We start from the raw sequence: 17,806 nt of genomic DNA, 5'->3' as shown, positions 1-17,806 counted from the left end.
GGATAAATGTGAACTGAGGGGAGGTGTGCATTTCAAGATGGTAAGATCCCAGAGCATGTTGGAACTGATTAAGTATCGAAGAAAAATTCATCATACAAGGTTTAGAAGGAATATATTAAACATAAAACTTTTTGGCTGCGCCATGTGGCTTGTATCATCTTAGTTCCCCAACCAAGGATCGAACCCAGGCCCATAGCTGTGAAGGCAATGAGGCCTAACCACTGGATTTCCAGGGATTCCTTAGAAGGAATATATAAATAGATAGATTCCTTGAGAAGGCCAAATTAGATGATCTTCAGAGTATAAGTGAAGGCCAAACCTGACAGGAATAAAACAGGTAAATGTATAAATTAAAATTGTGTTGCATATTTCAATAATTATCTTTTAATAATTGATAAAATAAGTAGACAGATTGTTAGTAAGGATATAGAAGACAAAGGAAGCATTTCAAAGAAATTTACCTAATTTACATTATAGAACAGTCCCCTAGCAATATCAGAATATACTTTCTTTTTATTTATCATTATTATTATTTTGAATGTTATGTTGAAACCATTTATTTATTTCTCTATTTGTTTTTACAGCTCCTTTTTAAACATGCATGGCTCGTATAATGATAAAGCATGTACTGGGATATAAAGCAAATCTGAATAAATGCCAGGAGATTAAAATCATAAACAATATATTCACAGACAACAATAGCATGGAATTAAAATTAATAGACAGCTATCAGGAAAATATCTACATATTTGGAAATTAAACAACACACTTCTAAATAATTCATGAGCTAAAGAAGAAATCAAAATGGAAATTAAAAAACATTTTGAAGTGAACAAAAGTAGAAACATGAGATTCTTATTCCAGCCAAGCTGGGATAATTAAAAACTTTAGAAAAGTATATCTATAACTCTGTTGGTTCAATTTTCTGATTAATACAAAATTCTACCACTTCTCACCACCCCACTACTATGGTGATAGTCCAAGTTGTCATCATTTTTGCTTACATGGTTATAAGAACCTTTTCTCTGCTCCTTCTGCTTTTTTTCTTTTTTTTACTCCCCCCATACACCCTGTCTCACTCCACACTTTAGTCAAACATTTTGAGTGGAACTTATAACATGTAAGTCACATCATATTATTGCTACTTTCAGAAATATTCAGTGATTTCTCGTTACTCCCATTGTTAAAATAATGAAGGCCTAAAGAGACCAGTAGAATTTGGCTCATTGTTTCTCCAGACTATTTTTACTACTGCTTCCTTTGACTCTTACTGCTTTTGTCTCCTTTCTTGACTTTTACTACTGTGTCTCCTTGATCTTTCTTTTCTTTCTCCCATTTTTTTTTCTTGTGTTGAAGGTGTACTTCAATGACTTTCCACCTTAGAATTATTCCAGCTTAGAATAATTTTGTTTTTAAAAAGCTTATCTGTAAAGGTTGTACCTGATCTGACTTTTGTCTACCTCTGTGACCTCATTCCCCATTCCCCTGCTACCTGTCACACACACACACACACACACACAGACACACACACACACACTATGTCCCAACCTGGACCTCTTCCCATTACTTGAATACACTAAGTACTTTCCTGCCCCCAGCACCTTGTCCCTGCTGGTGCCTCTGCCTGGAATATTTTACTTTCATTTCTTCACATGGGCTTTCTTTTTCATGTTTCAAGCATCAGCTTTAAAGTAATTGCTTCTGAGAGTATTTGCCTGTCCAGACCAGCTAAGGCTGCCCACCCTGCAGATGCCATCCGATAATAATCCCATTTGATTTGCTTATAGCACATATGTACTGAAATTCTCTTATCCCATTACCTCTACATTATCGTTTTCCTCTGTTGGACTCTGATTTCCAAGACCAGAGACCATATCTGGTTGTTCATCATGATATTCTCAGCTCAGAATATGTATACAAAAAAATTTGCTGAATAAATGAATGATGTAAAGAAAATAAAACAGCATGAATAAATAAATGGTGTGCATCAGATTCTCAGTTCCTTCACTTGAACAGCTTAGAGCAGATACTTTTTCCCTTACCAAAAAAGATGAGTGAAGGTACCAGATCAGTCCAGCAGGCATGTAGTGAAGACAACAGGAAAAGCCTTGTGCGCGTAGTGAAGACAACAGGAAAAGCCTTGTGAAATGGGCCTGGAAGAACAATTGTTCTTAAAAGTACTGTCTCAACTGCAAAGATGCTTAAGTTGCACTGAAGGGCTGAGAATCTGGGGCCAGACCACTTGAGTTTGAATTTAACTCGAGTACTTCCTAGCTTTACAGGTTTGGGCAAGTTCATTTACCTCTCTGTGCCTCAGTTTGTCTGTCTGTAAATATCTGTACCTACTATCTAGACGCACTGTGGGGATAAGACGCCTTAGTACGTGTAGATGACTTAGAAAAATGACTGGCAGCTGCAAATGGTCTAAAACTATTTGTTAAATCTGTTTGGTTTTCCTTGAAGCATCAAGGAAGAATGGCAGACACTGGTTATTAACAACTCCAGAGTCTGGTTCTGGTGTCAGCCCACTTGTCCCATGCCCCATGTTGCTTAATGGAGTAAATGAACAGAGTAAATGCAGCTTTGGCATGGTTGTCTCTGAGCCCAGATTTCTGAGTTTGTGCATCATCTCCTTCTGAGCCAGAAACTCCCAGGTTTCCAGTCTCTGTCTGTATGTACATTGATGATGGAGCAGCTGGAAGACCCAACAGAACTAGCATCTAGCCCATGTGGACCAAGGACACTCAGCAGGCACGGCACAGGTCCTCAGTATTTCATTACAAAAATATCAGATTTATGTGAAAGTTGAAGGAATTTTTACCTTGAAAACCCATGCATTTACTAGATAGATTCCATTAACATTTCTATACATACCACATAGTCAGTTCACCTGGTTATTGATACATCATTCATCTTGTTTTACATACATTTCAAAGCAAGTTGCAGACACCAGTACCCTTCAATCCTAAAACACTTCAGCATGAATATCATTAGCTTGATGTCAGTATCTAATTAGTATTAAGAATCTTTTCTTTTTTAAGTAAAAATTTTTTATTTTATTTTATTTTTTTTTCCATTTATTAGTTGGAGGCTAATTACTTTACATCATTACAGTAGTTTTTGTCATACATTGAAATGAATTAGCCATGGATTTACATGTATTCCCCATCCCGGTCCCCCCTCCCACCTCCCTCTCCACCCGATCCCTCTGGGTCTTCCCAGTGCACCAGGCCCGAGCACTTGTCTCATGTACCCAACCTGGGCTGGTGATCTGTTTCACCCTAGATAATATACATGTTTCAATGCTGTTCTCTTGAAACATCCCACCCTCGCTTCTCGGCCTTTTGGCTAAGATCAAGTGTAGTATCTGTTCTTATCAGTTTAAGTAAAAATTTAACCTACAAGGAAATATAAATTTATAAATATACTTTTCCGTGAGCTTTGAGCTTTGAAATTGCATACAACGATGTAACTAAATCCCATTCAACACAGTAAATGTTACCATCACCACAGAAAAGTTCCCAGTCAATCTTTAACCCTGTTCCCCAATAATAATTCCCACTAGCCTCTTCATAGATAGTTTTTTTTGTTGTTGTTCTAGAATTTAAAATAAATGAAATAATTTGGATGAGGCTTCTTTTACTCAGTATCATTTTCCATTACATTCGTGTTTTTCCACGTGTTTCTATAGTTGTTAATTTTTATGATGATAAAATGTATGATGTTTCATCATATAAACATATCAGTTTGTTTTTATGCTTTCACCAGTTGATGCATATATGTGTTTTCTCCAGTTTTGCTTTATTATGCATAAAAATGCTTTGAAATTTCTTGTACATGTATTTTTGTAGACGTTTGTCTTTGTTTCTCTTGGTCCACGTTTAGGATGAGAGTTGCTGGGTTACAGAGTAGATAGAAACCTACTTTTATAAGGAAATGAAAGACTTTTGTCAAAGTGATTATGACATTCCCTCAACAATGTACCAGAATTCCTGTTTTCCACTTCTTCTGCAACTTTTGATGTACACCCTCTCAAGGGTTTTGTACTTCCTGCACCCTCTGTCAACTACATTCTTCCCTGTGGATTGTTCACTCACAGACTTTAGACTTCCTAAAGTCCTTTTCTCAGAGCAGCCTTCCTTTTCTGTCATACTTAAAGTTGCACTCAGAGCACCCCCCCTACCACCCACCAACAACACTATGTCCCTTACTTCTTTAATTTTCCCAGAGAATTTGTGTACTTGTCAGTTTGTCTAGCTTCCCTCCCCTCTGGTGATTTGTGACCTCCATGATAACAGTAATTTTTTGCTGTTTCTTCCATATGTGTTTAAAAAATAATGCATTCTGATATTGTTGGGTGGGTGGATTGTTCCATAAAGTAAAATGTTATTCTTGCATTCCTTGTCTCTGGAAACATTCCTGGCTCACAGTAAGCAGTTAATATATATCTTTTGAGTCAGTGAATGGCTGGAGACACTTGTGGAGTGAATAGAAGTGCAGCAAGACTCTCTGTATTTTAAAAAGTTTACTTTCATTTTTAGTCAAAATCATTGAGGGGCAAATTTGAAATAATTGGCTTAAATCTGATCACTTGTTTCACCAATTAGAATTTGTCCCCTTTCCTTTTCTTGAACCTAAAAAGGTACAACAGATGTGGTAGTAACTCATCATGAGTGATGGTATATGTTTCAGTGCTTGGCAGTGAAGGAATATCTTTTTCAAAGTCAACAATGAAAACTTTCAAGATATTTTTCCAAACTAATTTTAACATCCCTTAGACTGTCTGGAAGACTTTCATGATAAAAATAAAAAGTCTATAAAATGTTTGTAGCCCACATCTCATTATATTCTGTATCACTCACACAGAGGAAACACATATGGCAGCTTAATTGAATATTGTTTCTTGAAATTGTTTTGAAATCCACTTTTCTTCCTAGAATTTTTTGCCTTGTTAATGAGATTTGACTATACTAAGAAAAGTTTCAGAATTGGTACAGCTGTTCTATGAAACACTATTGAACTATTACATTTTCTTCCCTCTCTGTTTTATTTCCTTTTGGGTTGATTATAACTTTGATTATTTTCCATCAGAGTAAGGCCACAAATTCTCAAAGTAGCCTTTGAGAAGGAATATATATGTTGACTTTGCTCTAAATATTGTTTACATTATTAAATACAGAAGTTCATCTACTTACAAAGTGGTTAAGTTCTAAAAGTCAGTTTGCAAAAAATATTTATTTCTAAGTTTACAGAGTGTCCAAGGCAGGGGAGGCAAGGGATTAAGCTTGCAGTTCAAGGATATATTGCCACCAGTTAGGAAGTCTGCTGTCTCTTTAAAACTTTAATAGCTTTTTAAAATATTTAAAATTTTTCTTCTCTTTCTTGATATTGTAATAGCAGTGACACTTTCAAAATCTTCAATGTGATATTTTATTTGCCTTTGTGAACTTTATTTATATATTTTTTTATTTTTATTTTTTTTATTATTACATTGCTACTTCTTTTTTTTTTCCATTTATTTTTATTAGTTGGAGGCTAATTACTTTACCTCATTACAGTAGTTTTTGTCATACATTGAAATGAATTAGCCATGGATTTACATGTATTCCCCATCCCAGTCCCCCCTCCCACCTCCCTCTCCACCGGATCCCTCTGGGTCTTCCCAGTCCACCAGGCCCGAGCACTTGTCTCATGCACCCAACCTGGGCTGGTGATCTGTTTCACCCTAGATAATGTACATGTTTCAATGCTGTTCTCTTGAAACATCCCACCCTCGCCTTCTCCCAGAGTCCACAAGTCTGTTCTATACATCTGAGTCTCTTTTTCTGTTTTGCATATAGGGTTATCGTTACCATCTTTCTAAATTCCATATATATGTGTTAGTATACTGTAATGGTCTTTATCTTTCTGGCTTACTTCGGAAGACATACAGATGGCTAACAAACACATGAAAAGATGCTCAACATCACTCATTATCAGAGAAATGCAAATCAAAACCACAATGAGGTACCATTATATGCCAGTCAGGATGGCTGCTATCCAAAAGCCTACAAGCAACAAATGCTGGAGAGGGTGTGGAGAAAAGGGAACCCTCTTACACTGTTGGTGGGAATGCAGATTAGTACAGCCACTATGGAAAACAGTGTGGAGATTTCTTAAAAAGCTGGAAATAGAACTGCCATATGACCCAGCAATCCCACTTCTGGGCATACACACCGAGGAAACCAGATCTGAAAGAGACACGTGCACGCCAATGTTCATCGCAGCACTGTTTATAATAGCCAGGACATGGAAGCAACCCAGATGCCCATCAGCAGACGAATGGATGAGGAAGCTGTGGTACATATACACCATGGAATATTACTCAGCCATTAAAAAGAATTCATTTGAATCAGTTCTAATGAGATGGATGAAACTGGAGCCCGTTATACAGAGCGAAGTAAGCCAGAAAGATATTTATATTTTTAATTGTAGGATAATTACTTTGTGATGGCTTCTGTCATATATCAACATGAAAGAGCCATAGATATACACATGTCCCCGCCCTCTTAACCCACCTCCTTCCCCCTCTTACCCCTTTAGGTTGTAACAGAGCATTGACTGTGGGTTTTCTGCATCATACATCAGACTCCCACTGACAATTTTGCCTATGCTAATGTGTATGTTTCAATGCTATTCTCTGTAATCACCCCACCTTCTCCTTCACCCACTGTGTCCAAAAGTTTGTTCTTTATGTCTGTGTCTCCTTTGCTGCCCTGCACTTGGGATTCATCAGTACTATCTTTAGAGATTCCATATATATGCCTGAGCTTTTAACCTTGATGCGTTACTGCCTGAGACATCTATTACTTTGGAGAAAATGAAGATTTATAAAGAAAGCAGTAGACCTTATTAAGGAAAGATTGTATAGAAAAATATAGTGGTATTTAAAAATATAAATAGTGGAATTATTGCCTTTGGGCAGATTTTCCAAATTCTTTTCCTTTGCCCCTTTCCTTTGAAGAGTATCTCAGATCAAACAATGAAAACCCATCTCATAGTTTGAGCCACAGTGTAGACAAGATACCCATTTGCCTAGCCCATCAAGATGACCTCTTCTATAAAAGGAAATCATAACTTATGAGAATCAAAAGGAAAGTCAGTTTCCATTTCTGAGGATTATGGGAATGTGAAAGAAGAGAGAAGCAGGAGATAACATAGGTATCCTTTGGTTATCCTTAGAAAGTATCCTAATTTGAAAAAACAAAAAAAGTTTAGAATTAAGTCCTATGAGAAGAGTGGAGTTTTGTGTACTGTGGATAAGAATTGGATATTTATTATGAGCAGTTCTTCAAGGATAAAGTTAGACCAAAATTTTAAATGCTTTAAAAAGGAGCACACTGCATGTGTGGGGAGGTGGGTGCTGGTGCGTTCAGTTATGGTGTAGTCATTTGATTACTGCAAAGCTAGTGAGCTCATTTCAAGTTCACATTAGCAAATTCAGTTTTCTAAATTAGATATGATTTACAGGCTTTGTGGTTACCACATGTTCTATAGTTAAGATTGCTTTTATAAGATTAAATAATATCTTCATATTAAACTGCTAAGTGACTTGAAGGAACTTTAGCCATTTTATTTTTAAATGAAAAGATATAGAAGGAACTATAATCAACAATAAAAGGAAGTGAAATACAATATTTTATTGCCATCAATTTACTATGGTGTCTTGTATTTTGATTATGTATTAGAATATAATCATGTTATGTGTTTCTTTTTCATTTATTTTTATTAGTTGGAGGCTAATTACTTTACAATATTGTAGTGGTTTTTGTCATACATTGACATGAATCAGCCATGGATTTACATGTATTCTCCATCCCGATCCCCCCCCCCCACCTCCCTCTCCACCTGATTGCTCTGGGTCTTCCCAGTGCACCAGGCCCGAGCACTTGTCTCATGCATCCAACCTGGGCTGGTGATCTGTTTCACCATAGATAATATACATGTTTCAGTGCTGTTCTCTCAAAACATCCCACCCTCGCCTTCTCCCACAGAGTCCAAAAGTCTGTTCTGTACATCTGTATCTCTTTTTCTGTTTTGCATATAGGGTTATCGTTACCATCTTTCTAAATTTCATATATATGTGTTAGTATGCTGTATTGGTCTTTATCTTTCTGGCTTACTTCACTCTGTATAATGGGCTCCAGTTTCATCCATCTCATTAGAACTGATTCAAATGAATTCTTTTTAATGGCTGAGTAATATTCCATGGTGTATATGTACCACAGCTTCCTTATCCATTCGTCTGCTGATGGGCATCTGGGTTGCTTCCATGTCCTGGCTATTATAAACAGTGCTGCGATGAACATTGGCGTGCACGTGTCTCTTTCAGATCTGGTTTCCTCAGTGTGTATGCCCAGAAGTGGGATTGCTGGGTCATATGGCAGTTCTATTTCCAGTTTGTTAAGAAGTCTCCACACTGTTCTCCATAGCGGCTGTATTAGTTTGCATTCCCACCAACAGTATAAGAGGGTTCCCTTTTCTCCACACCCTCTCCAGCATTTATTGCTTATAGACTTTTGGATAGCAGCCATCCTGACTGGCGTGTAATGGTACCTCATTGTGGTTTTGATTTGCATTTCTCTGATAATGAGTGATGTTGAGCATCTTTTCATGTGTTTGTTAGCCATCTGTATGTCTTCTTTGGAGAAATGTCTGTTTAGTTCTTTGGCCCATTTTTTGATCGGGTCATTTATTTTTCTGGCATTGAGATGCAGGAGTTGCTTGTATATTTTTTAGATTAATCCTTTGTCTGTTGCTTTGTTTGCTATTATTTTCTCCCAATCTGATTGCTGTCTTTTCACCTTGCTTATAGTTTCCTTTGTTGTGCAAAAGCTTTTAAATTTAATTAGGTCCCATTTGTTTATTTTTGCTTTTATTTCCAGTATTCTGGGAGGTGGGTCATTTTTTAAAAGATGTGGAACATGCTTAGCTTTAATTTTAAATGAAATATTTCTTTCAGAAGTATCCTTTGTTCCCTATGCTTCTGAGATCACCAGACTCTTTATGTTATAAAACTCCGCTATAACTTTCATAGCAGTAGTAACATGGATTAAGATGTGTTGTCATTGGCTCCTGACACCTGCTGAGAATGAGGGCCAGAAGTAGGCTAATGTTCTTATTTTGTGGAGCAGGTAGGATATGGGAAGGGGAATAAAACAGGGAGCTCTGTATTTTTCAAGAGGAATCTCCAGTATTCTCCCAGCTTAATTTCCTTGACAAGGCTAGTGAGTTGAATATAGGCTGAAGATTTATCACCTAAAAATATAGGATAACCTGTTAAATTTGAATTTAAGGAGACGGGAGATGCAGTTTCAATCCTTGGGTTGGGAAGATCCCCTGGAGAAGGAAATGACAACCGACTCCAGTATTCTTGCCTGGAGAATCCCATGGACAGAGAAGCCTGGTGGGCTACAGCCCATGGGGTCACAAAGAGTCAGACACAACTGAGTGACTAACAACAACAACAGATAATTCCTTAGTATACATATGTCTGTACAATATTTGGAACATAATTTATTCATCACTTAGCTGAAATCCAGTCTTAACTGGGCATCTGATATTTTTCTGTCAGTCTTAATCAGATACTAACTGACTAGAAGAGCCTTAGGGTTATTGACCCTGTCCTTCAAATTACACAAGCCAGCCACAAGATCCATAAATATCCTCATCAATATTTGACCACACATTTGCAATGAATGGTCCTGTGGAAATGCTCCAATTTCCTGATCAAAAAGGGCAAACAGATATAGGACACCCACTTCAATAATCTGTAGGCCCACAGTTCCTTCCATTGTAACCAGCTGATTGACCACAGGGATATGGCATGGAGCCAGCAGCAGATGACAAAAGTGGCCTGGAGGTGGTGAAGTGGAGGTCTGGCCTCGCCACCTCCTGCATGCAGACTACCACCACCAAGAACTCCCCTGCCACCCTCAGCAGCATCCAGCACATCATCTGCAAGAACAAGTACCTCTGGGATCTGAGCATAGTCAGTGCCATCCTGTATAGCAGATGCCTGTGATGGTGAAGGGGAGACATAGTGTTGTCACTCACTGCCCCCCTGAGCAACAAAGATGTCAGCCAGCATTTCTCAAAAAAAGAAAAAAAAAATGACACCAGATCATTCTGAACTTCAACCAAGCAAAAAAGTTGGATTCGCATCCTGAAGAACCTTTAGAATACAAGGCCAACTGATTGGCCACACTTTCTGTGGTTATCTCAGTAATTCCACAGTACTGCAGTTGTGCATCTTCATGTTTTGTTCTTCAGCCGCTACGTCCTGTCTGACTCTTTGTGACCTTATATACTGAAGCACTCCAGGCTTCCCTGACTTCATGTTTTGGACCCGGCTTATTGTATTATAGTAACTTTCTCTTCCCTATCTCATGGAAAGGGACAGTAATCAGCTCAGTACTTGAATTAAGGAAGTTTGTACAAGATTATTTTCTCTGAATGTCTTTTCCATAAATAGCTCTGTGACCTATAGTTTCTTTTACTTTTCAAAATAGAATTTTCATGTTTTTAAAGCTTATAGTATTGATTATAAAGATTAGAGAGAGGGAGACACATATCTGGTAAATAAGAGTCTTCTTGCCTCTCACTTGTGAGTCTGGGATGTGTCCTCCAGAAAAGCTACCCTTGTCCAATCAGGCATTTTGCTTCTTTAAATCTAATATGTTAGTCCTACATGCTCTTACAGGTGGAGCTGTGAGGTTCAGATTTCTCAGCTACCCTTTGCTTCTCTGTGACAATCTTGCAGAAATAGCTGGTGTCTTAATGGAGAACCTTCTAAGGGGATGCATTAACAGTAAAGTGACTCTGAGTGAAAGAGAAAAAAAAGTCTATACCTGAGCAAAGTCAAGGGGAGTGGATGGATGATGGGAAACCATAGACATCTATGATAGCAAATGAAGGAGATGTTGTTGAGGTCCTTTGGTGGCATATCTGAAGATATTTCTGAGCCAAAGGAAAAGTCTTTGAGTTATACCATCTGTAGTCTTCTCCTAAGGATGTAAAGCCTCACAGGTGTACAAAACACATCATCCAGTAGTCAGGAGACCTACATTTGTCCCCACAAAAGTCCTATAAACTACACCCTGCCCCTTTATATGCAGGCATCAATATAGAGTAAGAAGCAGGGGATAGAGGAAGTTATCTGAGAAACTAAGCACTCTTCTCCAGAGAGACTGCCTTCTCTCAGTGCCTCTGTATCAGATTTCTTGGATTCATTGCATGCAACAAAAATTCCTCATACAGATAGCTTTAACATCAATATGAATATGAGATTCTTGGGGGTAAACATTGTGCCTCAGTATACTTTGTAAAGTTCCTCGGGAGAGAAGACATACTTCTAAAGAGATCGAGTTGTACAGAAAAAGATGTAGCAAAAAGAGAGATGTGCCAAAGGCATACCTGGCTGAAATAAATCTTTCTTTCTCTATTCAATATTCATAGAAAATTCTGGAAACTGTAAGCAAAAAAATCAATAGAGTGAAAAATCAGCTGTAGCTGTATTGTTCAAACATGTCTCCCATTTATATTTTGTCTTCTACCCCTTGCAGTGGAATTACATGAGGCACAATGATTATACTAGATTTTTCAGTTACACATATATTCTGAACAATTCTCCTTGATAATATACTCAAATCTACACGCATTCTTAATGTTGGAATGTGACTCTTTGCATTAAACTTTTTAGATTAAATAGCCATTTAAGTAAATTGTTATCACGTATGGATGTGAGAGTTGGACTTTAAGGGAAAGCTGAGCGCAGAAGAATTGATGCTTTGAACTGTGGTGTTGGAGAAGACTCTTGAGAGTCCCTTGGACTGCAAGGAGATCAAACCAGTCCATCCTAAAGGAGATCAGTCCTGGGTGTTCATTGGAAGGACTGATGCTGAAGCTGAAACTCCAGTACTTTGGCCACCTGATGTGAAGAGCTGACTCATTTGAAAAGACCCCGATGCTGGGAAAGATTGAGGGCAGGAGAAGAAGGGGACGACAGAGGATGAGATGGCTGGATGGCATCACTGACTCGATGGACATGGGTTTGGGTGGACTCCGGGAGTTGGTGATGGACAGGGAAGCCTGGCATGCTGTGGTCCATGGGATCACAAACAGCCGGACACGACTGAGTGACTGAATTGAGCTGATTGCTGTAAAGTATGATATAATGAGCAGCCTTGCATTTATATAATTGGTTATACACTATTTATTACTTACTTTGATGAGATCATGTTTCAATATTTTTGAAAAATTCATCTATTTTCATATTTTTCTTCCACATGAATGCTATGTTTATTCATGAAGATTTTTTCCAGACCCTCATTTGTGTTGATTTGGAAATAATCGGAGTTTTACAATTTTGTATCTCCTTATTTAATTGTTTATTCATTTAACAAATGTTTATGAGGGACCTGCTGTTTGCTTGGCACTAGACAAATGAAGGTAATAAGTATGGCTTAGTGGGAAGAAGCATGGGAAAACACAAGTAATAATCGGAGAGTAAGTACATGATTTCCATTTGAAATGAGAGTAATGACAAAAGCTCACAGCGAGCTTTTAATTGTTAATTAATTTTAATTGTTAATCTTGTGTCAGAGACAGCATCTTCATAAGTGGAGATTTATACTGAGACATGATATATGCAAAGTGCAGGAGGAAACACATTAGTGAAAAAGGGAACAGCTGTAAAAGGGTCCTATGGCTACATATTTTTGAAGAACTTAAAGACTTACATGGTCAGAGAATATAAGCAAGGGAAGCAAGCACGCAAGACACACTAGGAGAAGTAAGATAGCACTTCAAATGCTTTGGTAAGGATTTCTGTTTTGGGCATTACATTGTGCAGCTATTTAATTTAGATGTATGAAACATACTTTGATTTGTTTGAAGCTCATTTTAAATCACCTCTCGTTTATTAAGAGACAGCCATGTCATTTTCCATTGTGAAATAGTTCTAATTACTTAAGATTTGAAACGACAGTACTTAATATTTAGATATTTAGATGTGCGTCATTGAATGAGGCAGTCAGATTATGTTCTTTTTTGATGCACACAGAGGCTTCTCTTATTGTGGAGAATGGACTCTAGAGCATGCAGGCTCAATAGTTGTGGTGCATAGCCTTAGTTTCCCTGCACCATTCTAAACATACATTTAGGTATTTTTTTAACCTGTTTTCAATACAAGCGTAAATCTTATCTGTGTTGTTATTTTACCTTAATCTTTATTTTTAACCATAGTTCTTATGTTGTTTCTAATATTGACATGTGACTTTTTATTATTATTATAGTTGCTCAGTTGTGTCCAACTCTGCGACCCCATGGACATTGCAGTTCATGGAATTCTCCAGGCCATGATACTGGAGAGGGTAGCTTTTCCCTCTGCCAGGGATCTTCCCAACCCAGGGATCAAACACATTGCAGGCATATTTTTTCACCAGCTGAGCCACAGGTGAAGCCCAAGCTGAAATCAAGATTGCTGGGAGAAATATCAATAAACTCAGATATGCAGATGATACCACACTTATGACAGAAAGTGAAGAACTAAAGAGCCTCTTGATGAAAGTGGAAGAGGAAAGTGAAACAGTTTAAAATGTTGACTTAAAACTCAACATTCAGAAAACTAATATCATGACATCTGGTCCCATCACTTCATGGCAAATAGATGGAGAAACAATGGAAACAGTGACAGACTTTTTTTTTCGGGGGGGGGGCTCCAAAATCACTGCAGATGGTGACTGCAGCCTTGAAATTAAAAGACGCTCCTTGGAAGGAAAGTTATGATCAACATAGACAGCATATTAAAAAGCAGAGACATTGCTTTGCCAACAAGGGTCCGAATAGTCAAAGCTTTAGTTTTTCTAGTAGTCATGTATGGATGTGAGAGTTGGACTATAAAGAAAGCTGAGCGCCGAAGAATTGATGCTTTTGAACAGTGGTGTTGGAGAAGACTCTTGAGAGTCACTTGGACAGCAAGAAGATCCAACCAGTCCATCCTAAAGGAAATCAGTCCTGAATATTTATTGGAAAGACTGATGCTGAAGCTGAAACTGCAATACTTTGGCCATCTGATGTGAAGACCTGACTCATTTGAAAAGACCCTTGAGAGATTGAAGGGAAAATTGAAGGCAGGAGGAGAAGGGGACGACAGAGGATGAGATGGTTGGATGGCATAACCAACTCTATGGACATGAGTTTGAGTAAGCTCCGGGAGTTGATGAAGGACAGGGAGGCCTGGCATGCTGCATTCCATGGGGTTGCAAATAGTCGGACATGACTGAGCAATGGAACTGAACTGAACTGAACGTTGTGATGAATCTGTTGCATTTGTAGCAATGTGTGGCTAATAAAGAATGGGGTTGAACCAGAATCTAACTGGATCCTGTCACTGGGAGAGACTGTTGCCTAATGAAAGTTAGCCAGGATGTGGTTTTACAAGATGATTCTTTTTAGTGCCAGGAAGCTAAATTTTGAGAACTACAGCCAGCCTCCAGTATCCACAGGTTTGTATGCTATGTGCTCAGTCGCTCAGTCAAGTCCGACTCTTTGCGACCCCATGGACTGTAGCCTACCAGGTTCTCCTCTCCATGGAATTTTCTGGGTAAGAATACTAGAGCAGACTGCCATTTCCTAAGGGGTGCAGGGGTAAAGTATCTGCTTGCCGGTGCAGGAGATGCAAGAGACATGGGTTCGATCCCTAGGTCGGAAAGATTGCTTGGAGTGGTAAATGGCAACCTGCTCCAGTATTCTTGCCTGTGGGGTCACAAATAGTTGATCTGAGAGCACAGCACAGCACAGCACTCCAGAGGATCTTCCTGACCCAGAGACTGAACCTGCATCTCCTGCACTGGCAAGTAGATTCTTTACCACTCTGCCACCTGGGAAGCCCTATCCACAGGTTTGCATCAGCAAATTCAACTAACTGGATCAAAAATATTCCAAAAAATTCCAGAAAGTTCTAAAAGGCAAATTTGAATTTTCCATGCTCTGGCAAATATTTACATAGTATTTATGTTACATTAGGTATTCATGTAATCTAGAGTTGATTGAAAATATACAAGATGTTCATAGATTATGTGCACATACTATGCCATTGTACACAGAGGATTTGAATGTCTAGGATGTGGGTATTTTGGGGGAGTGTCCTGAAACAAATCCCTCACAGCTGCTAAGGGATGACCATATGAAAAATGAGAAAGTTAGTTTTTGACAATTCAAACTGATCAGTTCTTACATGAATGCTTAGAAGTATTTTGTTCAGGAGTGTTTTTCCTGAACTGAATGATAACATATTACTTTCTTTTATTCTCCCTACTGTGACTTTAACCAGTGATTTATATAATTATATACCTAAAATATCACTGTAGAGTATCTGTCTATCTATCAAAAAGCAAATGCAGGACCAAGGATTATAACTCTATGACAACACTTCCCTGACAATTTATTATGGATGTTATTTAAAAAAGTTCTACTCTATAAGAGACAGTATTTCATGCTTCTCATATACTAGCCCTGTTCCTCATATCAGCTCTGAAAAGTATGAATTGATATTTCTATTTTATTTGTGAGGAACCTGAGCCTCAGAGGGGTATCATCACTTTCTCAGAGTCACAATACTGCAAGTGGCAGAGTCAAGATTCAAACGGCATCTGTTTTTTTGTTTTTGTTTTTTAGTGCCAAGACTGTAGTAGTCTTTCTATTACACCACTTTCTTTGATGGGAATTTGTTTAACACCATGTGTCATACCAGGGACTCTACTAACCCATCTGGCATCATTTTAATGCAAATTCAAAAGAGCAGCTCATGAACAAGCAGCCTGGTGCTAAAAGTATATGACTTGGTAGAGAGAGAATAGGCTGAATTTCCAAGCCCACTTGCACTTTCAGCCAGGAACCCAGAGCTATGAACAGTAGACACAACTGTATCTGAGGACCTTGAATTTGATGGAAAGTACGCTATATCAACAAGTCATCTAAATTGAAATTGTCTACTTAATATTTGAAAGCCAATTAATAAAGGAAGGTTGCTCAGTTGTGTCCTAGTCTTTGCAATACAGTCCATGGGATTCTCTAGGCCAGAATACTCAAGTGGGTAGCCATTCTCTTCTCCAGGGGATCTTCTGAATCCAGGGATTGAACCCAGGTCTTCCACATTGCAGGTGGTTTTTTTTATCAACTGATCCTCCAGGGAAGCCCAAGAATACTGGAGTGGGTAGCCTATCCCTTCTCCAGTGGATCTTCCTGACCCAGGAATTGAACCAGGGTCTCCTGCTTTGCAGGTAGCTTTTTTTTTTTTTTTTTTTTTTTTACCAGTGGAGCTATCATAGGTTGAACTGCAATAAAACTAAAATAAGTCCTTAGTTTTTCCAGAGCATATGATTATTCAAATATTATTTTACCCCCAGGTATAATTCAGAGTACAGCTTCCTGTTATACCCTGACAAATTCTATATGGCTTTGTTAACCATTAACCCAGTGTCTGCTTCATGCATGCTGTGTGCTTGCTCAGTCACTTCAGTCGTGTCCAACTCTTTGCAGCACTGTGGATTGTAGTCCGCCAGGCTCGTCTGTCCATGGGATTCTCCAGGCAAGAATACTGGACTGGGTTACCATGCCCTCCTCCAAGGGATCTTCCTGACCCAGGGATTGAATATATGTCTCTTACACTACTTCATAAGGGAATTCAACTCTGATTTTTTTTTTAACTTTTTATTTTTAATTAGTAAAGCTAAGTAAAGTAAAATACCCAACTTTCTTTTCATAATATATATTTTATTTAATTTAATATCAATTTATATTTATTTAATTTTATTTAATTAAATAGTTTATTAAATACTTAAATATATCCATAAATAAAATGTTCAGTTCAGTTGCATCAAATTATAGACATTGAAAGAGTAACATAAACCTTAGGCAAATATAATTATAGAAATCAAAATATTGACTTCATTTATTAATCAAAAATTTTATTTCCCCAGCCCTGTTTTGATTGTGGAATGTTGAGCAGGTATGAGGAGTTTAGGGAAAGGAGATGAGGTTAGATTGATTTTAAAATGAGGTCTAGGTGTGTGACTTTTCAAACTAGTTGATAAATGTAATACCCACCTTTGGAATCCAGCTGCCATGGTGTTTAGAAGTCCCAGACATATGAAAATGTCTGGGACTTCTAACATGCAGTGTTCTGAGAACTCCCAATGAGATCTTAGCTTGTAGAAAGAATCAGCCTCCAGACACTTAACTGAGGTGAACTTTGAGATGATTTCAGCCCCAGGTGCCATCAGATTGCAACTGCTTGAAAGACCCTGTAAGTAAACTGCCGTGCTGAGGCCATTAGCACCAGAAAGATAGAAAGTAAGACTAATAAATAATCGTTACTGTTTTTGCTAGTAGTTTGTCATTTGTTAAGTAGCACTAGATAACCAAAGCCTTTCTACCTGAAAGAATAACACATACATATATGCATCAGAGGAAAATAATAGTGTTTGCAAAAATCCAAAGATATTGGAAACAGATATTATCATTGTGTGTGTTCGTCACTCAGTTGTGTCCGACTCTTTGCGACCCCATGGACTGCAGCCCACCAGGCTCCTCTGTCCATGAGACTTTCCAGGCAAGGATACTGGAGTGGGTTACCATTTCCTTTTCCAGGGGATCTTCCCAACCCAGGGATCGAACCCGGGTCTCCTGCACTGCAGGCAGATCCTTTACCGACTGAGCTACAAGTTATCACTGTAGATCTTTGTATTTGGAAAAAGCTGAATGG

The 17,806-nt window shown here is 38.2% G+C and overlaps 1 pseudogene; it reads left to right on the top strand.

The window, feature by feature from the left end:
• Positions 1-3,328: 3,328 nt before the first annotated feature.
• Positions 3,329-3,444, top strand: LOC139031770 (U2 spliceosomal RNA; annotated as a pseudogene).
• Positions 3,445-17,806: the final 14,362 nt, after the last annotated feature.

The sequence above is a fragment of the Odocoileus virginianus genome, chromosome 2 (assembly GCF_023699985.2).
Source record: "Odocoileus virginianus isolate 20LAN1187 ecotype Illinois chromosome 2, Ovbor_1.2, whole genome shotgun sequence".
NCBI classification, from domain to species: domain Eukaryota; kingdom Metazoa; phylum Chordata; class Mammalia; order Artiodactyla; family Cervidae; genus Odocoileus; species Odocoileus virginianus.
This window is presented reverse-complemented; position numbering and strand designations above follow the sequence as displayed.